General features: G+C 35.6%; 1 pseudogene; it reads right to left on the reverse strand.

Annotated features, from left to right (window-relative positions):
- Nucleotides 1-465: 465 nt before the first annotated feature.
- LOC132486724 (transmembrane protein 125-like) lies at nt 466-23,691 on the reverse strand (annotated as a pseudogene).
- Nucleotides 23,692-26,061: the final 2,370 nt, after the last annotated feature.

Genomic DNA, 26,061 nt, shown 5'->3' on the forward strand with positions numbered 1-26,061 from the left:
TCTAATCCTGAGCTGTCACATTCCAGAGCCCATGTTCTTTCCACTTGCCACCAGTTACTCTTCTCAGTGGAGGGTCCTTGGTGAAGTCTCTGGTGTGGACAAATAGTCACTCTTGTGGAAATTCCTGATGGGTGTTACAAGGCAGGGTTGGATTTGACAGGTGTTGGTAATAGGCGTCAGGACATTTCAGGGACCCCAGATACTTCTTGGCCTAGAGACTCCATGTACAGCAGACAGGCAGACTCTCACAGTTCCATGGACAAAAACTGGGGTTCCAAGGAGACAGACATTCACCTTTCTGTGGTATGAATGTGTAGGTACCCATAGGCTCTGAATCACACATCATGCAATCCCACCAGAGGGCTATACAGTCTTGGGATATGCATCTGCTCAAATACGCTCACCATCTTCACACACACACACACACACACACACACACCACTCAGGATGTTGAGGCAGGCTAGGTCATATGAGGCTGGATGTGGTTGCATGACACTGGTCAGCAGACAACCATCGTGAGATGCTGAAGATGCTTCCATTGCCACTGTGGTGGTCACCTTGGGCAGCAGGGGTTGGGCAGACAGCCACACAGAAGGGCAGGCAGTGTCCAATCACACCCACTTGATACAGCAGCAAACCCAGCAGCAAGAGTGAGCCTGAGGCAACCAGAGCAATGCCTACTGACAACATGGCAGCCAGAGGCCAAGCAGGGGAAATGGCCAGGCCAGCCAGCACCAGGATGGTGACCAGTAGACAAGGCCACCAAGCAGCACCATGAGGGCGTCATCACCTCCACAGCTGTGCAGCTGACGCATGCAGTTCATGTCCTGCTCAGCTGAGCTCATCAGCTGCTGAACCAGAACCAGAGGAGCCAGCAGACAGAGCACAGTGCCTCCTACCAGCTGCTACTTGCTCAAGAAGCTGCTGGTGGGGGACAGCAGTGCCAGGCTGGCCACAAGGCCTTCAGTAAGAGTGATAGCTCTTGCTCAGGAAGGTAGTAGTCCACCTCTGAAGCCCAGAGGGTTCATGGACAAATGCAGAACTAGTATCAAGATATCCCCATCCTATGTCTCAGGGCCCCAGGTTTTCCCAGCACCCTGGCTTTGGCATAACAAAGCAGAACACTGGGTGATCATTCAAATGTCTCTCAAGCCCTGCAACTCTATTAGATCTTCAGCCTGTTGAACAGCTCTGTGTTTTCACTACAGGAAATAAGGGCCTCTTTGTAAGATACCAAAGCTTGTTAACAGCCCTCAATCTCTTACTATTATCCCTCTGCAGGGCATAAATACAACTTAGAAGGAACTAGCCAAGTTCACTGTCTTTAAAGGCGTTGTTAACAAAAAACTTTCAAATGCCTGAATCCTCATCCCCTATCACAGCCTTGTTCTTCATGGAGACATTTTCCTGCCACCAGCAGTGAAATCCTTAGCAATTAACATTGCTTTGTACAAGGGAGTATCATTGCCCCACCTACCAAACAGGACAACATCCTTCCTCTTCACCCACAAGGCGATAAGTAAGCCAGTCCTAAATACCTATCTTGTTTTCTTGGAAAACTCCTGACACCACTTGTGTTATTTGGGTACTGTGAGAAGCAGATGACACCTAGACAGAATTAGATGTGCAAAATTTTTTTAGGGAAAACATCTGTGAAGGAAACTGGGGAAGGAGCTAGAGGAGAGTGGGAGAACTGACAGTATGCAGGGCTGACCCTTGTGAGGGGAAAGAAAAGAAAGGAATGTCAGGCGCAAGAGTAGTAGAGAATGTGGCAGTTTTAAGAAAGCTTGGCAAGGCTGATGGTGAATCTTCAAGCCAAAGTTGCCCATCTCCCAATATCAGGCCTGACTTAGCATCCTTCAGCCCCTATAGCAACATGATTGCTGATTAAGCTAATGAGTTAGTGTTTAGTTTCATCAAAACTTAAAAGAAAATAATGTAGAGATCTTCATGGACTGTATGTCTTTATTTTGCTATGTTTGTGTCACTGCTGTAATCCCTATAGTCTCTTGTTCTATAATTTTATTGTTATTAGCTCTTTGAAGTCCTCAAGAATTTAAAAGTGATTTTGTAAATTACTTTATGATTAAATTATTATGTCTACATTGTTATGTAGAGAACCCTGGATGAATCAGTCTGTGGGGGAGGAGGGGAGATTACAACTGATTTTTTTAAAGAATATGTATTCTCAATTATAAATTAAACATAATTAAAAGACTAAATTGTTTTGGTAAAGATTAATCAATCTTCATATGGTATTGCATCAATACATATATCACTTCTACAGATGCACAGCAAGCTTCAGCCTTTCCTTCAGTTTTCCTGTACTAGCTTTTTTTTCCTATTGCCGTATTCATCTGTGCATAAAGCCTGGAGATAACTAATTTTACCTGCATCTCCATCTTTGATGGAAGCACATCAGGCTGTATTAATTTCTATTGAAGTGCAGTGTTCACCACAATTCAACATTAAATGTCTAGAGACAAGGGAGTGCCTAAATACTCCAAATTATCTCTGTTATAACTTATTTGAGATTATCATTTCACAGGTTTGGGGTTTATTTTTTTACTTTTATGATTTCAAATCTTTCCATTTTTACCTGAGTCTCTCCTATATATTTAATACCCTATTCACATTATACATAAAATATGTTTCTAAAGGTCCAAATGTTTCTGGTGGGAGACATAGAGCATAAGGACTTTTGTAACCAAAGTCTTCTTCTGAGTGAAATTCACATGTATGTCTTTTATGATTTCAGAGAAAACAATAAACCTTGTCAATACAGTGCAACTGATTCCAGATGCCTGTTATTATTTTATAAGAATGGCCCATCTCCGAAGAAATTATCAAATCGACCATGAAGAAATCCACACTGACATTAATATTGGCATTAGAACAGCAGAAAATAATGTACTCTGCTCATTTTCAGTTGGATAGACACAGCCTTAGACAACAGACAAACATTTTCAGTAAATAGTATGCTGAGTTAATTTCCTTTGAATCCTTTATGAAGACAAGGGATTTATCACAAATGGAGTTCCCATTATGAGTCATGTTCTTTACCAATTCTCAATGCAGTCTTTGCTAGGTTTGAAGTATACATGAGCCAAATACACTCCTTTATTGGATGCAGTATGCCTGCTTACACTCTCGTCATCAGAATATGGATGGGATCATGTAGAAAACTGAACAACCTATTTTTGGACTTTCAGCTTAAGTAGAAGCCACTCTGATAAATGATTTTATCTCTCATTTTCATAGGTTCATAGGTTCATGCTTAGCCTTCAAGGGTGAAGGCAATTGCCAATCAAGGAATATACCCACATCCATTAGAAGTATAGATATAAAGGAAGAGAGAAGATACCCACCCAAAGAGCAGCCTGAGGAGTAGAAAAAAGAAACAAAGTAATAACCAAAGAAAGTGAACATGTCTCTATGCCTTCCCATTTATTCTCACTTTATTCTTTATAATTAAAACCCATATGCTGCAATATGACATTATTGTGTTTCTGAAGATTCCATTTTTCCATCTAGATATAAGGCTCCCTCAGGCTGGCTACAGATTTAGGGAGGAAGTCTTATATGTCCCCTAAAGTAAAGGTCCTTAACTCAGTGTAAGAGAGTCATCTCACTTTCTAAAATTGTGTGCAAAATAGTGTAAACATGCATTTATCTGAGGGGAGGATTCATAGCTCTCAACAAGTCCTTATCCAATCTATAAAAACAACTACAACATTAAATAATATTAAGGATTACTGTTGTACTTTCTTTGTGTTCGTTTGTTTTTTTCCTGCTTCCTGTCATATGTCTTTCACTGCTAAGAATTTCTGCAGTACTATGGAAGTACTTGCCTTTGAACTTAGCCTGAAAGTCTAGTGCAACTTCACTCTTCCTCCACTCCAAATCTTTGCTTTCAGAAGATTCTTGTATCTCTATTTCGCTGAAAAGATGTCACATGATGTGATCATTCCAATTTAAAAGTGCTTTTTCTCTGACAAAGGTAATTTCCTCTTTTTCAGATGACAAGTTCCTCATATTCTCTAATATTTACTTATCCACCCTAGACATCAATCACACTTCTTCAAGTTCCCCATGATCCCAGCTATTAAACTTTCTGCTCTCCCTCAAGCCTCATCAATTCTACCTAGGCCTTAATGCAACTTGTTGAAATTCACCTTCTCCTTTCTTCTTTACCAACACATTCTTCAAAATTTATAACAATCAAAATGTCAAAGAGAATGAGTCCAACTGTAGCAGTAGTGGAGGAAGGCACAATTAAGTCACAGATTAGTCTGGGAAAGGCATTTCTAAATACTAATTTTATATTCATATATATATATATATTTATATGTGTATATATATATATCTCAGAAAGAAAAATAAGAATATATTTTAATATATATTTTTAAACATCAATTAAAAAAACTAAATTTAATGATAAAATACAAACTAAGAAAAATATTGGTAACATTAGAGTAGATACAGTGTTAATAACCTCAATATAAAATTAGTTCTTGTAAATCAATAGCCCATGAAAATATTCCTAAGAAATATCCCAAAAGAAAATGTGTAAAAAACATGAACAGTTAATTCAGATACAAAAAAAGTACCAAGTTATATTTGTGTTGAGCAAAGATAGTTTGAAAGCCTAATTTATAAGCAAAATTAGTAGGTAATATAAATGAAAAAGAATAGGAAGTTAGTAAAAACAAAAAACAAAAACAAAAAACAAAAAAAACTTTGATACACGCATACCACTAAACACCATACAATTTCAAAGTCATTTAAAAATGCATCTAATAATCTAGAAAATACTTATATTATTATTTAAAGCAGCAGGTTATAAAACAGTACTGCATAGCACCTTTATTTTAAAGCTGTATCTATATACAAATCTGGAAATATATAAACCATAATGTTAACTTCTTTTATTCTCAATGATAGAATTCCAACTGACTAATTTTCTCTGGGATTATATCATTCTATAATTTCTAAATTTTCTAAGGAAAAAGTTAGGTTTGTATGTTAGACATAAAAAAGCAGAAAAAATAAATGTTATTTTTAAATAGATTACAAAAAGATGATTGAAAAATCTATGATTAAAAAATTATTTTTAAATGGAAAATATTGTTTTTATACTAACTTATAAAGTCTACAGCTAGCAATAGAAAAATACTAAGGTACACCTTCTTGTTCTAAAGCCAGTGCTCCTTGCAGATTTATGTAAACCTAAAAAGCTTCCGCTCAAAGTAGCTTATCACTATAAGAAAAGCAGTGATTTAATTTTAAAACTTTTCTCCATTAATCATAAATATTAGAGTCCTGGGGGGAAAATGACATGTAATTTTGAAAATCTGATTATCTTTGAAAAAGATAATCAGTTTTCTCTAATAAAATAAAAAGTAATTGACTGATTTTATAATTTTTTGCATAAAGATAAAAATACAACAGGAATGAGAAAGAGCCTTGTAAACTGCAAAATCAGTGCACACTTATTTTATTAGTTACACTATGGTATCTAAGTGGAATATTTTCTTCTTTTGTTACCTAGGACCTCAGATAGTTAATAACTCTCAAATAATAAATGAATGTCCTAAATGCTGTAGACATACTGCATACTTTCTGTTTGGAATTACTTTCTTGAAAATAAATTACTTTCTTTTAAAAATAAACTGTCAACTTTTAAAATTAAAAAGAATGTATTTTCTGGCATTCAAAAAAATGTTATGCTTGGCACTCTTGATTGATTAGATAGACAGATGATAGATAGATAGATGATAGATAGATAGATATAGATGAGACACGAATTCATATATGTATATGCATGCATGTTCACATTCTCTGCCAAAATAAACAATTTAAAATATCTGAAAAATAGGTTGAAGATAATTGAAAAGAGAATCCTTCACTCCTTACCAAAAAAAATGATGGATCTAGCATCAAGACACAGATATCCATTTGCTTGAACCTCTAAAAGTTAGTTGATAACAGAGCTTTGTTTTTCCCAGAAATCTTACTTCCTCCTGATGTTCCAAGAACTTGATCATTTCCCACACTTCTAGAGAATCTATGCTTTTCACAAGCTTTGCTGAAACTCCTCTAGTGGTATGAGCAAAATGACTGACATAGCTTGAGAAAGAATGCACAAAAATCACTAGTGTGAGGTTGGCCATGTCCTCCTGCGGGAACAGTCAGAATGTGGCCCAGCTCTAATAGCAAAGAAGGAAATAGAGAACATACATCTGGGCAAAGAGCAAATGATGGTAGCAATTGTACCCTCAGAGATGAAGGGATTAAAAACAGCATTGCCGGGCCTCCCTGGTGGCGCAAGTGGTTGAGAGTCCGCCTGCCGATGCAGGGGATACGGGTTCGTGCCCCGGTCTGGGAGGATCCCATATGCCGCGGAGCGGCTGGGCCCGTGAGCCATGGCCGCTGAGCCTGTGCGTCCTGAGCCTGCGCGTCCGGAGCCTGTGCTCTGCAACGGGGGAGGCCACAACAGTGAGAGGCCCGCATACCGCAAAAAAAAAAAAAAAAAAAAAAAAAAAAAAACAGCATTGCCATTACTCAAAAATACCCATCAAAATCATGAATGCTAAGAAATCCCAAAGAAATTAAGAAAATCTAAATATCTCCTCAAAGGGGCACATAATTTTATTGATAGGAAAACATTTATACTTCATTACTCTTTTAAAGAATCCTGCTAGCAAAAGACATCAATATTTGTTTGAAAATAGGATGAAAGCCATATTTGGCAGGAGCACATGTGAAATCTTTCCAGAATGTATTTTTGTTCTCAATGGAACAACAAAACTTGATTTTTCTCCAATTTTAGAAAGGCACACACATATTTATATATGTATATGTTTGTGTCAAAGCAAATGAAAAGTGTAACTTTAAACAGGTAGTCCTCCCTCTTCCCTCACTCAAGTCATTCTTTTCCCCTGACCAACACGCATAAACACAATCAGTAAAGACTTAGACAGTTATGATAGCTGTATTGATGCTTTGAAGGACTGTGTGTGTGTGTGTGTGTGTGAAAGAGAGAGAGGAAAACTTTGTCAGGTGTCTTTTTTAAAATGTGCTTATATAAATGATATGTATCTATGAAAATATATAGTTTATAAATATTATCATGTTATGTCAACTTTCTGCAACTTATGCTCAGAAATATATCTTTGGGAACTTTCCATTTTAGGTACATATAAGTTTTCCTTTTAACTATACAGAAGGTCCATTACATAATACTAGCCGATATTTACTGAACACTTAGTATGTGCAATACACTTTTGGTGGTTTATTTGTATTGTTTCCTTTAATTCCCACAAATGAGTTAGATGTTCTTATCATCTCCATTTTACAGATGAGAAAACAGAGTCACAGAAAATTTCAGCTATTGCCCCAAGTTCACACTGCAGGGAAACAGCAGAGCTAGGTTTTTAATCCAGATAGGCTGATTCTTCTCTCAGTATTCGACATCATCCTTTATAAATGCCTAAGATTTTTTAAAGATATACCCTCATTAGTGGACAATTAGCTAATTGCATATTTTTTTTAAAAAATAAACATTGCTACAGTAAACTTCTTTGTCTTAATCCTTTATATACACAAATGAGCACCCCCTGACGTATACACTTAGAACTGCAGTTCCTAGTGGAAGGTTACTTGCATAGGTTGTCCTTTAGAACTTAGTTTAAACTAGAGCCTAGAGGTTAAGACCCCTCAGCTATAAAATCAGACAGATCTAGATTCAAATCTGTTTGTCTACTTAGGGGCTTTGGGGAAAAGGTCTCTCTGAACATGTTTATTCATATGTGAAATGAGTATAATGACAGTACCTCTCTCAAAGTTTTACTAGAGATTAAATAAGTTAATGCACACAAAGAGCTTAATCTAGTGCTTAGTACATAGTGAGCATTCATGATCATTATCAACTTCAGTGGGAAACCTTCTGTGAATCCCACGTCTATTCCCATTTCATCCCGCAGTAGATTATAACCCATACATTATTCCTCCCCATTATATTATAAGCAGTCACTTCTTTTTCTGTCTCTCTCTCTCTCTCTCTCTCTTTGGATTTCAAGCTTCCTGATAGAAGGCACTATAGTTTCTATATGTATCAGAAATACTGGAAGGCACCTAGTACCATTCATGTTTTATGAATGAACGATTAATGGAGGTGCAGAAAATAGATTCCTAAACTTCTAATTCTTCCCCATCTTTTTGGCTATCAATCTAAATACCCTTAATAATACTGATTTCTTTACATTCCTTCCATCAAAGCATACCTAATTTTCCTTTGTTATATTATTTCATGGGGCAATGTAATTTAAAAAAAAAAAAACTAAAGAAAATGAATTTTAACCAGCTGAAGTCTCTCTGAAATATATAGCTGGGCCAAAGCCAAAACAACCAAAAATATTTGACACAGTATTCTGATCTGACCAAGATATGACAACCACACAGGCTCCTGCAGGCCACAAAGTAAAAATGTGGTTTCAGCTCTCAGATTTCGTTATTCACATTGATCAAAATAAGTGGAGAATGAGAAATTTCCATTTCACTCTGTGTTGTATAGACACAGCATGAAGTTGTTGCAGTTTGTTTTATTCTGTTTGCCTGGAGGAAAAGTCGTTTTGCTGTTTTAATAATACATTGAGACAGTTTAATGAGAGATGGGGTTTCAGAACTCTTAATCAGCTTGCCACGATAACTGGGGTAAACTGAGCCTGTGCAGCCCTAACAAAGTTGAAGAGAAATGTCACCTAACTTACAGTGAACATGCTAACAGAACTTATCATATGCTTTCAAATTCTTTTTCATTAATTCTGCAAGTTTTTTCCATCCTCTTTCCCTGTCTCTCTACCTTTTTATTCTTACTTCGTTCATTTGATTCTACCTTTGTGTGTTCATAACTGACTCCAACGCCTATATTTGGAAATTTTGCTTTCATTTGAATAGGAATTTGGGATTCATTCTTAGTAAGGTCAAATGAAAAAAATATCTGCAGCTGAATTTGTGTGTTGGCCAAAGTACAAAAGTGAAATGAAACATAGGGAAAGTATCCAAAATGAGAATGAAAAGAAATACATGAGTGCAGGGAACTGGAAGTGGTCTGGGTTTCATCTGTCTGATCTCTGTAATTTCTCCCTTTTACCACTGTTTTCATCATCCTGTATATGTATGTTCCATAATTTGTTATAAGAAAACTGTGAGAGAATTTAAAGGATGCAGTAGAGAGTTAGGGGCTGAGTTCAGTTCTCACATTCATCTTCTGTACTGGGCAGTAAAGGGTTCAGGTCACAGAACCTAGAGAGAGCATTCATCTAGAGTGTGATAATGGGATGTGGAGAGACAAAGCATAGAAGAACAAGAAACAGGGTTCTGTCCCTGACCAGATGCAAACTTGGAAAGAAGCTCTGACAGCTTCTGCCAAAAGAGCAATACTGTAAGGCACAGGCAAATGTCCAGATGGCCCAAACAGTCAGCCCCAATCCTACCACCATGTACCCAAAACACCCATTAAAGGTTGGTGCACAGCAGCATTGATCCTGTGTCCACTGTGATGTGCTCCAACTCTAGTTCCGAAAAGCAGCATGATTATTTCTGACTCCTCTTACGACTACACTAATGAATTGTTCCTTTAGCTATCATGTAAGATTTTGAAAGAAGTAATTGGCTTACTATAGGAAAGAGAAATATTAAAATTGCATCTTCAATGTCATAGAAAAACCTCCCCATGTCATAATCAAAGTTCCAAAACAAAGAAATTAGTTGGAGCTCTAGTGGAAAATATGTGTATGGATAATAAAGTTCTTACATTAAGTCTAGTGCCGTAGCGCTGCAGAACTGGTAAAACTCTCAGCTGTAGGAGATGCCTCTATCTTGGTTTTATCAAGATGCTCTTCGCATGCAAGTTTCCTAGATTTTTTGCATCACCGTATAGTCAGTATCTGTGACCAATACCAATCCATAACATACTTGGCATTTCCTTATATTTGTGCTGATAAATATTTTCATAGAGGTCTTAGTATATCTTATAGTCATTGTTCACTTTTGCAAACCTCATGGAGAATCTGCATTTTTTTAAACCTCTGTGGCTCTAAGCACAGTTATTCCTAATTTGATATACCCACAGCCAAAATGCATTGTGGTTCATTAATTTTAAAAATTGGTGTTGGGTAAATGCTCTCAGTAACTTATTACTTGGACAGAGTTGCTTACTGAGTTGCATTCCAACTACCCCAAAGTAATTGATTATACTTAGTTCTTGGATAGTCCTCTAAAATAGCTTCCCAAATTGGCACTAAGATGTTATATACACATCTCTAGGTCAATGAGGTATGGTTTGCTAAAGCATTTATTCAGCCTCGTAACCATTTACAAATCACTTACTGAACACACACTTGTGGAGAGGCACTGGGAAAGTCCTGGGGCTATGAAGACATAGTTTATTCACAATCTGATGGAGAGAGAGAAATGTGTAAACTAATGTGCATAACATGTGATAGATACTGTAAAAGGGATACAGCAGAAGAAAAAGGGAGTCATCAAGTCTACTTGGAAAGAGGGAATAGTCATTTCTACAGTTCAAGAATTCCTGGTATACCACCAAAAGAATATCAGATGCAGCTAAAATGTGTGTCATTAAACTAATATATCGAATAATGGACAAAACAGGATATTCAACGAGCTCTCTAGAATTCTGCCCTTCTTTCTATTCAGAAATAAAAAGTGAGTTCATAGTTTGCAAAATGTTTATCTCAATCAGGAAAATAAAGACAAATATTTGTTTCCTAGTATCTCTTCTAGAAACTCCCACAGTCTTCTCACTTTGGGTTGTGTTTTACCTCCTGTCAGGATATAGTAAGTCAGTCTTTCCAGTGAATAGTTAATGGCTGTGTTCACCTCGGAAGAAAGTCAGGGAAATGTATGCATTTTGTACATTTCACCTGCAGAATTATATTTAGGGGATTAATTTTTGTATATTCTATTCTCCTTTGAAGTTACTCTTTTAAAAAGCATATTTTCAAATTCCTTAATCAATATAAAATTTTAAAAATTATACATTAAATATTCTCTGTGAAATACATCTTGGTGCTACAGCCCCTCATGTTTAATCCTTCAAACAAATTCAAGATAAAATTGTAGAACTATAGTATTAATTACAAATGTTTTCTATAAAAAGCTTTTGATGATTTTCATGTTTTCAGATACGCAAATTCCATTTTGAGGTATCTTTTTTGTTTTCAAAGTAGTCATCAATAGAAGTAAGTCATTCTTAGTTGTCAGACACACAAAGACTAGTAACAACATTTGTTAGCTGATTCATAGGATTCTCGAGTTAAGATTGAGGTGATTATTTATTGTATAAAATCTCTAAAAAGCATGAAATTCTCTTTCCTACCCTCATCTTCCTGAAGTCTATGAAAATTGATCAGTTGGAATACTTCACGTTCTACTTCCTCTAAAAAATAAAATCAATGAATAAATATTAGGTAGAACTTGTCTTTATTGCAGACATTTTATAATCCAATCTTAAGAAGAAGAATTTTGATCTACAGATGATGATAATACCTAATGCATGGTCATTTGTTTCATAACAGAAGGAACACAAGAATTATTTGACCTATATGGTCAAATGAAGTTTTTGAAACCATTGAATAATGCCTGCACTTTAGTAGAAAACATAGGAAGGCATTTGAAAGAATATAATCACTCATCATGCTTTCCCCTAGGACAACCACTATTTTCTTATCCACACACAAAAAAAGCATGAACAAAAGCACCAGGAAAATTTCGATTACTATCACTTTCATAGCAATGAAAACTATTATGATGTAACAAAAAAAGATAGTGAACAAATCACAACACACATAAATGCTCAAATTTTTGCAAATCTCTTTTGTCCATTAAAGTTAATAAATAATTTTTTTTCATAGTAATAATAGCTACAGACATTGCATAAAGTTAAAATGTCCATCAAAAAGAAATGTTACCACTGATAACATGCATATGTTGTGTATGTTTTGTGTATTTCTCAGGCTTAGAAAATGCCATTGAGATTGTGGGGAAAACAGGGCTGACACTGGGAGTTATCAAATTAAACAAAACCAAGTAAATAAGTAAACCTTGTTAGTCACAAAGGCAGTGGGAGCAGCAGGGACTGAACTGGAGGCAGCGAAAAATGTGCTTTTTAATCTTACCTCCTAATTCCCCACAGGAAATATGTTGATTCTTGGTGCAATCGGTTCACATAAGAACTCAAAGGAGCCCTGATGATTTCTTTACTTTCCAGGAACTACTATAATAATATTTTTTAATTATTACAAAGCTTCCACCCAGATGCTCAGGGTGCTATATCAACAATTAAAACATCATCATCGTAAACAACAATAATTAAAAACACATAAAGAGCACAGTACAAAACAGCCACAGAACACTGAGCGCAAGCCGTGTTGAAGGGAGAACGGTCCTTTTGCAGTGTTCCTTGTAATGTGATATTGCGTAGCCATTTTCTGAAGTTCAAAACCATAAGCAGTTCTAAAAGCATCATCAGTTTACTAACTACAAAATGCCTACAGGTTGATCTATGGAACATGGCTCTCATACTTGGGAGAATTATCTAGTATCTATTGTCTCCTTTAAAATCAGAACTTTCAAAAAATAATGTCATGCCAATTAAAATGAGGAAAGAACCTGCAGACAGGGCTTCTGACAGAATAGAGAATCTTGGCAGGATTTTAATAATTCCGTCTCCTGTTTCATGTTCCTCTGGTTGTGATGATTAGTAAGTTGCTTAACCCATTTATGGTTTTATTTCAGCATCTGTGAACAAGGAGTAGAATTGTTTCTGGCACTAGAGAAATTGCTTTAAGTTGTACAAACTAAAGATTCTATTTCTCCACCGAGTAATTCACATAACCCTCCCCACAAACCTGATGTTTAACCAGGAATACCAGCTCTCTGATTTGAAATACGCATTTTTTTAAAAAATTTATTTTAAGGAAATAATTCAGTGACATCTTCTTTATAGAAATGCCAAATACATTTTTAATAAAGTTAACTTTTTATTGAAGTCTTTTCTACACACTACAACATGAGCAAAGTATACATGTTTAGCTTGATAAATGATCTGGAAGTGAGCATACCTATATAACCACCACTCTGATAAATAAATGGAACAATTCCAGCATCACAGAAACCTCCTTTCTGTCTGCTCAAGTTACTACTTTACTTCCAAAATGTAACTAGTAGGCTACCTTCTATGGCCATCTCTTTGTGCTACCCGGTTTTGATCTGTATGGAAATAGATCTCTACTGTGCCTAGTCTTTACGACTCTTCTTTTGCTCCATGTTATGTTTGTGAAATTCATCCACTGTGCTGTGTGTAGCAGCAGTGCCTCCACTGACATTACTGTTTGGCCTCACTTAGTGTGAATATGCCCCAATTGACTTGGTCATACCAGGTTTTCGGCTGTTCTTATGAACATTCCCATACATGTCGTTGAGTGCACGCAGGTTTTCATTTCTGTTAGGTACATACCCATAGTAGAATTGCCTGCTCATAGAATTTGTGAACCCAAACGTTCTGCTTTAGTAGACATTTCTATTCAGTTTTCCAAAGTGGCTGGCTCTTTTTACATAACCACCATCTGAATGGAAGAGTTCTAGTTGCTCAATACCCTCATCAAGAATTTTCATTTTCAGCTTTTAAATTTTTTAACTTCATTTTAAGTTAATTCATTTGGTTTCATTTTTCATATTACCTCATTAGGGTTTTAATTGGAATTTCTGATGACAAATGATATTGAGCAATTTAGTATATGCATATTGGACATTTGAATATCTTCTTTTGTGAAATGCCTCTTCAATAATTTTGCCCATTACTTTTAAACTGAGTTGTCTGTATTTTCCTTAATGATTTTAAGAAATTCTCTGCATACTCCTTTTTCAGTATTGCCAACATGTTCTTCCACTCTGTGGTTTGTCTTTTCTCTTTCTTACTGGTGACTTTTAATGAACATAAGCAATCAATTTTAATAAAGTCCACTTTAGAAGTCTTACTTTTATAGCAAAGGGTTTTGGTAGCCAACTCAAGTATTTATCAACTCTCAAACCACAGACATTCTCCTTTGTTATTTTTCAGAAGACACATAGTTTTACCTTTGCATTTAGATCTACAGTTCATGGAGACACGATTTCTTTTTTAATCATTTGAAGTAAGCCTAAATATTAACTTTTATTTCCCATATGATGTCCAGTTGACCTAGAACCATTTACTGCAAACAACATCTTTTTTCCTATTGCACGGAAGGGGAACTTTATCATAATTCAAGTAACTATAATGAGGTTCTGTGTGTTGCTTTATTTATCTATTCTTACTTCATTAAATTCTGAATAATTCCTGAATTACTAGAGTTTTATAAGTCTAGATATTTGACAATGTCAGATTCCCCACTTTATTATTTTTCAAGATTGTCATTTCTATTCTAGTCTTTTGCTTTTCCATATATAATTTAGATTCAGCTTGTCAGCTTCCACCAAAAAATTTTGTTTGGAATTCCATTAAATGTATAGATCTGTTAGGGTATATTTGATATTATTACAATATTGAATCTTACAAACCATGGATATGGTACCTCTCTCCATTTATTAAGTCTTCTCCAATTTCTCTTATGTCTAGCCGTTTTGCTTGTAGAGAGTTTACATATGTTGTGTCAAATTTATTCCTGGTATATGATGTATTTTAAAGCTATTCTAAAAGTTATAAGTATACAATTTTTATGTTCCAAAATTTTCTTATATTTAGAAATAAATCTAATTTTATGTTAATATTGTATACAGAAACATTGCTGAATTTATCAATTAATTTTACTAGTTTTTCTAAATTATATCATATGCAAATAATGACAATTTTTTTCTTCTCTTCCAATACTTTTCCTATTTATTTATTTAATCCCATTTCACTGGCCAAGATCCCCAGAAAAATGAATAGAGGTGGTGATAGTGGCATTCTTATCTCATTTGTCTCAAAGGGCAGCTCTCAATATTTAACCACTAAATAGGATGTTTGCTAGAGGTTTTGTTGATATCTTTTATCAAATTGAGGAAGTTCCCTTCTATTCCTAACTGCTAAGAGTTTTTATCATGAAAAGGTGTTGGACTTTATCAAATACCTTTTCTGCATCTATTTTAATGACCATATATTTTTCTCCTTAAGCCTGTTAACTCAATCCTGGGAAATTACACTGACTGATTTTTGAATGTTAATCTCAATGTTGAATTTCCAGAATGAACATGCCAAATAATTTTCTTTGCATTTTTCTATGAGACTTCCAAATAAGAGAAAAATGTTTCATTGCAGAATTAATTGGGCCTTTAAAAATCTATCCTATTTTCAACAAGTTCTGACAACTTTTTCTAAGGCATTCAAAGTTCCCGCCAGACAGAGTTCACGTCACCGGTTTTCATTTACCCTCAAGCATGCTTTTGTAATGATCTGGAAAATTCACATTTTCTTTGTCCATTTCAGCTCCTATAACCTAGAAATCAGTTTCTGAATATCTTAATATAGGAAAAAATATTAAATATTGTATATTTATTTTATTGTAGGAAAATGGGTTACTCTTAAACCAGTGATTTTTTTAAAACATTGATCTAATAACTGGTTTGAAATTATACACACATGGCCTTTGTAATAATCAGTTCTGGGGTCCCCTTTAAAACACTGATGAAGGCCTTTAGAATTATAAGTCAAAGTTGTCTGAGCCTTCTCAGGTTTCAGAGTAGCAACATATGCTGCAGCCCCTTCTTCCAACCTATCTTATACTTCTAGATGGCAAGTTTCATGCAAACAGGAAGATAAGGTTTATGAAAAGTCCATATAAAAATTTTAAAAATCACACAAATATGTGTAGCCTTAATCACTCTAAAAACACATATTTCCTTCTACTATACCGCCAACATTTGGAAATGGAAATGCTATATACTAAGTACCATAGTACGGGAGTACTTAAGTTGGAAGAGACTTGGCTTTTCTAAAAAGTATTTGGGAAAAAAAAAAAAGGTTAAATTATACAAAAGGAGCAATAACTAACCAGGAAGTGGGTGAAAGAATTTAAAAGCAAGCCATTCAGAATTTTAGAATTGCCCCACATTTTAGGGGAGGCAATTAATAGCCAGTATTTGGGACTCCAGTAATGTTTCATGTTCAAGAAGAAAAATGTGGAAACTAAGCCAAGATGTTAGTCTGGGAAGCAGCTGCAGCCCATTTTAGAAGTACACACAGGCGGGCAGTCCATCAATGCTGTCGCTAAGATACCAAATTGAGCATAAAACAATAAAGCTTGGAAAAAAATCTAACAAAAGCTTGGAAAAAAATCTAACAATCAGGGTTTGGAAGCTCATCTTCACCGAGAACGTAAAGCTTGTGATAGGTTTGCTGTAATACGTTCATATGATTTAGCTCAGCTAAAACTTTTTTTAGTTCTTTGTAGTAAAATACGTGGTCTTCTCTGTCTTCACTCTTTGAAGTCTACTAGCATAATCCATTTTACCTAATTTATGAGAATGTTTAATCAAAAAGGATTTTGAACTTTTATTGTACCCTTCAAACAATGTCTGAGGATCATCTCCAAATGTTTTGAATTCCTACCAAGTAGCACTGTGCCTGCCATTTCCAATATAGGTAATAAGAAACCCTTATTATGTGATAAATAAATGTTTGATTAAAGAATGAAACAATTCAACTTTCAAATTTTATCTTTCAAAATCTTGATTGTGAATAGTCCATGGATCAAATTCATTAGCCTATATGAGAAAAAAAAGTTCATGTCTTTACTAGTACCTCTCATTTGTTACTACTAACTTTTAGGCAACCTTGGAGTTTGGGATCCATGTTTGAAACTATGTTACTTTAATAATGGAAGTAAAACTTTCCACATACTCTGAAGATAAAACATTATTAAGGTGCAAAAATAAGAATCTTTCCCCAAAGAGAAATCACATATTTGGGGGGATATTATTTTGCTCCAGTTGGCCTTACTAATTTTGCACTCAAATGTTACTTTTTTGTGTTACTTCTTATGCTACCCATGCAATTTCTAGTGGGGCACTTCAAGAAAAGGCGTTTTCCAAAAATTGAAGTAAAGAGGCTTACTTTTTATATGAACACTTCCTATAATAGCTTTATATTGTACTTTCAGAAATATCTTGATAAATAAAAATGATTAGTTTCATGGCCTTATTTATTAATCATGGGCATCCTCTAATTATCTTCATGTTATACTCAATGATAGCAGATTGCTTTCCTCAGATTGTATAAAGCAAAAATGGCTAGTGTTCAAGCACTTTGAATAAAATGTAAAGGAATATGACATCACCTTAAAAGAACAAATGTGGTTCATAGCATCCAACAGGGCAGGATTGCCACTGTCATCTTCACAACCAGTGGCTACCTTGTCAATCCTTCAAATATTCCAGCATTTTGTTTTCTTTAATTATTAATTTAAACAATGAAATAGGGAGGAAACTTTAGCCCCTTCTACAAGAAAAGCATAAAACAACTTCTAGGCCAGATTTTGTTGTTCTTCACACATTTCTCTCGACTTGGTTAAGAGCCTTGGATTATGGAGTGAGAATGGAGAATCTTGCTGGGAATTCTAAGTTCTCTCAATAGCAAGCGGAAAAGTTGATATGTAAAATTCTTTATTAACTAACCAGAATCATCTAAAAATCACCATGTCACATTCATAATTCAGTTCAGAAATTTAGAGCTAGAGATAGGGAGCACTAACACTTGAGAATCGCACAAAGCACTTCATTGGGTGTTCAGTCTGTTTGTACACAAGAAAAAAGGGGCACTTCTAGAAAAGAGAAAGTTTTGTTACTTCCATTCCCTGAAAGGATAAATGTTCTTAATTATACCTGGCAGTAAGTTTGAATGAAATGTGCCATGTTACTACATTTGAAATGTGTTTTTTTTTTTCAGTGTTAGGTTGATGACATTTTTAGTCTTGGAGTTTATTTTTCTAGAAAGTTAGCAATCTAGAAACAAATATGAAGAATCATAGACTTTTTAACTGAAGAGAGGTTATAGATTAATTCAAGTAATTACAACCATACTTTAACTTGTTACTTGAATTCACTAAATGTTCATTGAATGAAATTCTAAGTTGAAATATCTCAAAATAAATTCACATTTTTACTCTTCTAATGACATCTCCTTTTCCCAGGTGTGAACAGACCTAATATGCAATAGATAAAATTTATTTTATTGTGTATACTATATACTATATAAAGCATCTATAATCTATGTATAAGAACAACATTTGTATAAAGTACACATTCCAAGGAAATTCCCTGGTGGTCTAGTGGTTAGGACATGGTGCTTTCACTGCTGGGGCCTGGGCTCTATCCCTGTCTGGGGAACTAATATCCCATAAGCTGTGTGGTGTGGCCAAAAAAATTAATAAATACATAAAATAAAATATTAAAAATAAATTTTAAAGAAAGTACACATTCCAAAGCATCATAACTCAAAAATTTCAATTCATAGAAATTTAAGCTATACTAACATTAGTCAATTATTTTTAAAGCTATTTTATATAATTTATGCAAATTATGCATGTTTATAGAATATATTATATAAGTATTAGAAATAACTACATAAATATTAATATATACAAAAATATATTCCTAGATTAGGATTTTTTATAGATTCTGTTACAGCAATTGAAAATAAAACAAATTATGCTCAAAAAATTGAGAAGTGGTTAACAAACTGCATTTCACAATATCTAGAAATAATCACACTCACACATTATGCCCAAATATATAATAGCATTGCTTTACCAGTGTTTTAATCTTAATGCAATGATCTTATTACTAGAAAACTGTGTATTCTCTAGAAAGCAGATGTTTCCTACTTTGCAATATGCATCCTTTGAACAAGTTCAATATTCATTAAAGGTGAATTCTATTAAATCCAGATGTCCCTTGTGATATATCTATTACTCTTAATCTCATAAACACTCTGTTTCTTATACTCCTGTGCCTTTTTCACATAGTTCTCATAGTTTCACATAATTGCAGACTGTTACAGGCTGTAACTCTGTCCCCTTTTGTTTACATGGCACCTAGTGGATGTTCAATACATGTTTTTAAAATAGTATTTAATAAATTATTCCATTTCAGAAACTCAAAATATTGACTTCCTGATATAACCTCTCAGTGTGTCATTTATCCATCCATTCTTTTACATTCTTCTGCCATTATTTCATACTTAGAAGTCCCTCAACTTACAGTTTTACCCATGCTGAATAATGCCATCAGAATAATGATTATGAATCAATACTGTCGTCATACCATGCTTCTACACTAAAAATCATCAACACTTCCTATTGCCTATAGGATTAATTAATTAATTCAATAAAAAAACACATCTATTGAGTGTTTTCTATGTACCAAAATATCATTCAAACTTCATGAAATGGAATGTAAGTCCCTCCGAATTTGGCTGTAATCAACATGTTCAACAACATCTTCAAACTCTGACCCTCTTGGATCTTACATTCTAGCTAAATTTTTTCTTTTCTTGCCTCCCTTATACATAGCTTGTGCCTTCCTACTTTCCAAATTTTGCACGTTAAGACTGCTCTTTTCTTCATGGTCTACCCTAGTTTTTAAGACATGATCAAAATTTTTCTCTTTTATGAAAATTTCACAAACCATTCCAGATATGGATAATTTATTTCTATTGTACAATTTCAATTATCCTTCAATTACAGGCTGTCTTCCAAAATATTTAATTTTATTGTATCCATTTTTATTAGGGAAATCATCATTATATAGTGAAAAAATTAAGGGCTTTAGCATTGCCCATATTTAAGTTCAAATTCCCAGTAAGCTACATACTAGCCAGGTGATCTTGGTTAAATTAATTTCTGGATGAGTTTCCTATCTCTAAAGTAAAGTTAGTAATAACTACTTCCTAGAGTGATGGTAAGAATTCAGTGAAATAGCATTGGTACTTATTGACTATGATTTTCCTACAGTCTTGCATTTTTTAAATATACTTAGGTTTACTAATTAATAATTTGCAAGCCCTTGAGAGCCAAAGGGCTTTATTATGTTTTACTGTGTACACTACTGTAAAGAATAGAATCATAGAAAACATTTCTTTAATAATGGATTTTTTTTTTTCGGAATGCGGGCCTCTCACTGCTGTGGCCTCTCCCATTGCAGAGCGCAGGCTCCGGATGCACAGGCCCAGCGGCCATGGCTCACGGGCCCAGCCACTCCACGGCATGTGGGATCCTCCCAGACCGGGACACGGACCCGTGTCCCCTGCATCGGCAGGCGGATTCTCAACCACTGTGCCACCAGAGAAGCCCAATAATGGATTTTTTATGTCATTTTCCTATTAATACACTTATGGGGAAAAATAATCTATGGATATAAGGACATGAGAGGAAGAGGATACCCTATCATTTAACAATTTATGCTAAATTGTACATGTGTGTGCATGTATGTATGTATTTTTATATATGTTTAAGTTATATATTATATATAATATACAAGTATACTTGTATATATAGGTATGTACAATATATAAATACATATACACTCTCAAACATGTATATGTGTGTGTGCATATATATATGCATACATGCATACACACATATACTCATATACAAAAATAATTAAGCCAGATAGGAAGTTGAGTATCTTGGGTTGAAATATTTCTACATAGCACAGTTCTGTTGGATATGCATTTGGAATTAATAATGCACTTTCTCAGAGAGCCATATATCAACATTCTAAGGCAGATTTCAAGCCTTCAGTTTGAAGAGGGCTCAAAATGTGTACTTTAAACTGATCAGTTTCAATTATATTAAAGGAAGATGAATAAGTCAGTAAAATATACAAAAATTATTTCTGAGATTATACTAATTAAAAACTTATTTCTCTAAATATTTACTTTTAAAGAGCATTTCTGGATTTAGGTGGAATTTTAAACTTAATCTTACATTGCATTATTGATTAACTTGTTTAAAGGAGTATTCCATTTTTTCATATTTTATTTCCTACATTGAATTCCAAGCACACAGTTCTATGGCAGTGCCCTTCACTTGTTCTTTCCAGTTGGAATGCATGGCTAATCTCTTGGGGGAATGTTCTTGCTATTTATTATTGATTTTACAGTTCAAAATGTAAGTGGGCAGTGAATGGGCTGGATTTCAGATTAGGGAATAACCACTAAGAAGAAGAAACCAGTTGGACACTTGTGGTAAATTGCTATTTTCTGTCTGAATTTTATACCTAGTTATAGGTAGTTTACAGAATTAAGCTCCATATGGACAAAATGTTACTAAGGGGACTACGACATAACCTGTATGTAGTTACAGATGCTTCTCTCACTCCTTTGGGACACATTTTAGGAGAAACATGGCATAATCAGGGATTTAGAAATAATGAAAGATTTGCCTATGATCTGTTTTTCATGGATTTACCAGAGCTGAGATAAGAAAACAAACACACACAAATGTTAGCTGTAATAGCATTAAAGCAGACTAAACAAATGTTCCCTGAACGTGTTTACACACACACAGGCACACACATGCACATAAATACATAAAACGCTCATACCACCACCACCACCAGCAGTTAATTCCCAGTATAGAAATAATTTCAGTGCTTTACAGTATTGGAGAAAAAAATGATCTGTTATAAAAGAATCTTTATGAATTCCCCAATTGTATGGATTTTTTGGCTTTATATTATCTAAGTTAAACTAATGCAGATGTCCCAAGTGCTGACCTATCAGGAATCTTCCAATTTATAATAATGATTTGGAGTTATACATTACTATTCTTTAAAATGTATTATAAATAATGTATCGGCCAATGTTCATCCAGGAAACTGAAACCACTAAAAATTTGAAACTAATAAAATGTAATGCAGGGAATGGTCATACATATGATGGAAGAGCTGAAATGACCAAATAGGGGAGAGGAAGCAACACTAAGATTAGCAAAAGCATGAACCCACTTCTACCCACAGGCTCAAGAGATAATACAAAGGAGTAGATGATATTATTTGGGCCCAAGGCCCTATATTACAAGGAGTCTGGGGCCAAGGTGGACCTTTCTAGCAGGAGCTGGACCCATGAAGGAGATAGAGCTATTGCTGGAGGAGCTGCCTGAAGTAGAGAGCAAAGGGGAGAAATAATCTAGATTCTTCCTTCTGGGCCTTCCAGTTGCCAACCTGTAACTCTCATTGGCTAACCCTGGCCAGAAGGCAGCTGACACAGGGAAAATACCTCCTGCTGGGGCAATCCTCCCAAGATTTTCCTTTCTGAAAAAAAAAAAAAAAAGAATTGATCTGAGAGTAAATACGTCCAGGATCAAAATATATATATATATAATTTCTACATTAAAAAATTTTATTGGAGTATAGTTGCTTTACAATGTTGTGCTAGTTTCTACTGTACAGCATAGTCAATCAGTTATACATATACATATAGCTACTCTTTTTTAGATTCCTTTCCCATTACAGAGTATTGAGAAAAGTTCCCTGTGCTATACAGAAGGTCCTTATTGGTTTGGTTATCTATTTTTTATATAGTAGTATGTATATGTCAATCCCAATCTCCCTATTTATCCCTCCCTGCCCCTCCCCCCACCCCACTTTCCCCCCGGTAATCATAAGTTTGTTTACTACATCTGTGACTCTATTTCTATTTTGTAAAAAAGTTCATTTGTACCATTTTTTTTTAGATTCCACATTTAAGCAAGATCATGTGATATTTGTCTTTCTCTGTCTGACTTACTTCACTCAGTCTGACAATCTCTAGGTCCATCCATGTTGCTGCAATCATTTCTATATTATATTGTCAAATTTCAAACTATTTAAAATTCAATCTACTATCTTGAAATCCCAGATTTATGTAGAATTCCATCACCAAACTATAAAAAAAAAACAATTTGGAGGTTAAAGAAAAATTGTTTGCATTGCTAAAAAGCTTAGACACTTCTCGACAGGGAGAGGTCAAGATGGCAGAGTAGGAGGACACTGGGCTCACCTCCCCTCATGAACACATCAAAACTACAGCTACATATAGGGCGACTCTTGCTGGAATCCACCTGAGGACTAGCAGAACAGCTCTTCTACAGCCAAGACTGTAAAAAAAGAGCCAAACAGAGTCTGGTAGGAAGGAAGGAAAAACGATCTGATTGGTACCCACACTAGTGTGGGACCCAGAAGAGGAGGGGGATATCACAGGCTCAAGGATCTTCCCTGGGGAGCAGGGGTTCAAGCCATATATCAGGCACCCCAGGCCTTGGGGCTGACATCGGGAGATGAGCCACCTTAGCTGTTTGAAAACAAACGGGACTTACTGGAGGCCAGTAAGAAACCAAGACTCTGCCCTTGAAGAGCTTGCACACAGACTTGCTGGCTCCCAGTCACAGGGCAGAACAGCAGATTGAAAACTGGGGCTCTGGCCAGCTTGCCAGGACTACCCCAGCACAGCCCCCCAGCCCACATTGGGCTCCTGCTCCAGCCCCTCTTACTCCAGTGCTGCTCGTCACTAAGGCAGAGGCTGCCAGTACCAACAAAAGTATGCACACTTGGAGGAAACAGAGCTGGCTCAGACCTGGCCCTGCCTCTGCCTGGGATGGAGGCAGCCATTGCCAGCACATACTTTGGTTCCCCCACTCAGGAGGAAGCAAGACTAGCTCCAGGGAGTAGATCTCCACAGCCAGCATGCATCCCTTCAGGCACTCAGAAAGGAGTGAAGCTAGCCCCAGGACAGAGATTGCCATCCCTGAAGCAAGTCCTTGTGCATACTTGGGAGGGGGTGGGCCCAGCTCAGTAGTGTGGCATTAACTCCTCTGGCTCTGACCCAGCCTGAACCAAGGCTCATACACCAGCCAGCACTCACTTTGGGGTACACACTCAGGAGAGAGCAAGGCTAGCTCCAGGGCAGAAAATACTGTCTCTGGAGCTCCCATGCCTGGGTGTAACTGGAAGGGGGGAACAGTAGGGAAAAGGTAAAACCAGAACAGATGTTCATCCCAAAGCCTTTAGGCCCCAGCCATACCCCAAACCAAAGCAGAGACTGCCACCACACCCAAGAGGAACCCCACTTTCTCAGGGTTCTTCCTCCAGACCCTCAGGCATCACCCCCACCCCCAACAGAGTGGTGATGGTCACTGAGCATAGGAGAAGCCCTGGCTGGCACCTGGCTCAGGCTCTGGCCCCTCTAAGTCCAGCCCTACCTCCCACCAAGGCTCTGGTTGCCAGCACACCCCAGTGGAAGAAGCAGCCAGTGTTCACTTCAGATTCATCTCTCCCACCAAAGCCAAAGGACACACACAGACTACATAGAGAAGTTCCCACACAAGGACACACCTTCAAAACCTGGATAGGTAACTGTTCACCTAATTTCATAGAGACAGATAAAGTAAAACAAAATGAAAAGACAGAGGAATATGTTTCAAATGAAAGAAAAAGAAAAAAAAAGTAATGAAACAGAGAAAAATAATTCACCTAATAAAGAGTTCAAAGCAATAATAATTAGAATGCTAACTGAACTAGGGGAAAGAATGATGAACAGAGTGATAATCTCAACAAAGAACTAGAAGATATAAAAAAGAACCAGTCAGAGCTAAGAACACAGTATCTGAAATGAAAAATACATTCGAGGGAATTAACAGCAGATTATGTGATACAGAAGAACACATATGCAATCTGGAAGATAGAATAATCAAATTCATCCAATTAGAACAACAAAAAGAAAAAAAAATTTAAATAGAACAGTTGAAGTGGTCTCTGGGACAACATCAAGCCTACTAACATTTGCATTATATGAGTCTCAGAAGGAAAAGAGAGAAAGAGGTAGAAAATATATTTGATGAAATTATGGCTGAGAACTTCCCTAACATGAAAAGGAAACAGACACCTAAGTACAGAAGTCACAAAGTCCCAAACAAGATGAACCCAAAGAAACCCACACCAAGACATATCATAATTAAAATGGAAAAAGTTAAAGGTAAAGAGAGAAAACAAGCAAGAGAAAAACAGAATCACAAACAAGGGAACCCCCATAAGGCCATAAGCCGATTGTTCAGCAGAAACTTTGCAGGCCAGAAGAAAGTGGCATGATATATTTAAAGTGCTGAAAGAAAAAAACCTACAACTTAGAATGCTCTACTCAGCAAGGCTATCATTCGGAATTGAAGGAGAGAAAAAGAGCTTCTCAGAAAAGCAAAAACTGACAAGAGTTCATCAATAATAAACTAACCTTAAAAGTATTAAAGGGTCTTCTTTAAGTGGAAAAGAAAAGGCTACAAAAAGAAATAAGAAAATATAGGAAGGGAAAAATCCTACTGATAAAGGCCAATATATAGTAAAGACTGCGGCTCACCACTTAAATAAGCTACTGTGAATATTAAAAAACAAAAAGAATTATAAAATCAACTGTAACTAAAATCAACAGTTAAGGAATAGACAAGAAGATGCAAAATATGACATCAAAAACACAAAATGTGGGGAAGGGGAGTAAAAATGTAGATATTTTAGATTGCGTTTGAAAGTAAAAGACTATCGGTTTAAAACAAGTGTATATATAGTTACAGGTCAACATATATCAACCTCATGGGAACCACAAATCAAAAACCTATGACAGATACACAAAAACTAGAGAGAGAAGAGCACAAAAATAATACTTGAAAAATATCAAACTGTACAGGAACAGAACAGAAGAAGAAGAAAAGAACAGAGAAGAGCTACCACAACAGCCAGAAAACAAGTAACAAAGAGGCACTATCTATTAATAATTGGTACATTCCTAACAATAATCACTTTAAATGTCAGTGAACTAAGTGCGCCAATCAAAAGACATAGAGAAGCTAATCAAATAAAAAATATAAGGCCCATCTATATGCTGAGGGGATGAAAAAAGATATTCCATACATATGGAAATAACAAAAAAAATCTGGGGTAGTAATACCCATATCAGAAAAAGTAAACTTTAAAACAAAGACTATAATAAAAGAT

Source organism: Mesoplodon densirostris, chromosome 3, assembly GCF_025265405.1.
Source record: "Mesoplodon densirostris isolate mMesDen1 chromosome 3, mMesDen1 primary haplotype, whole genome shotgun sequence".
Taxonomy (NCBI): domain Eukaryota; kingdom Metazoa; phylum Chordata; class Mammalia; order Artiodactyla; family Ziphiidae; genus Mesoplodon; species Mesoplodon densirostris.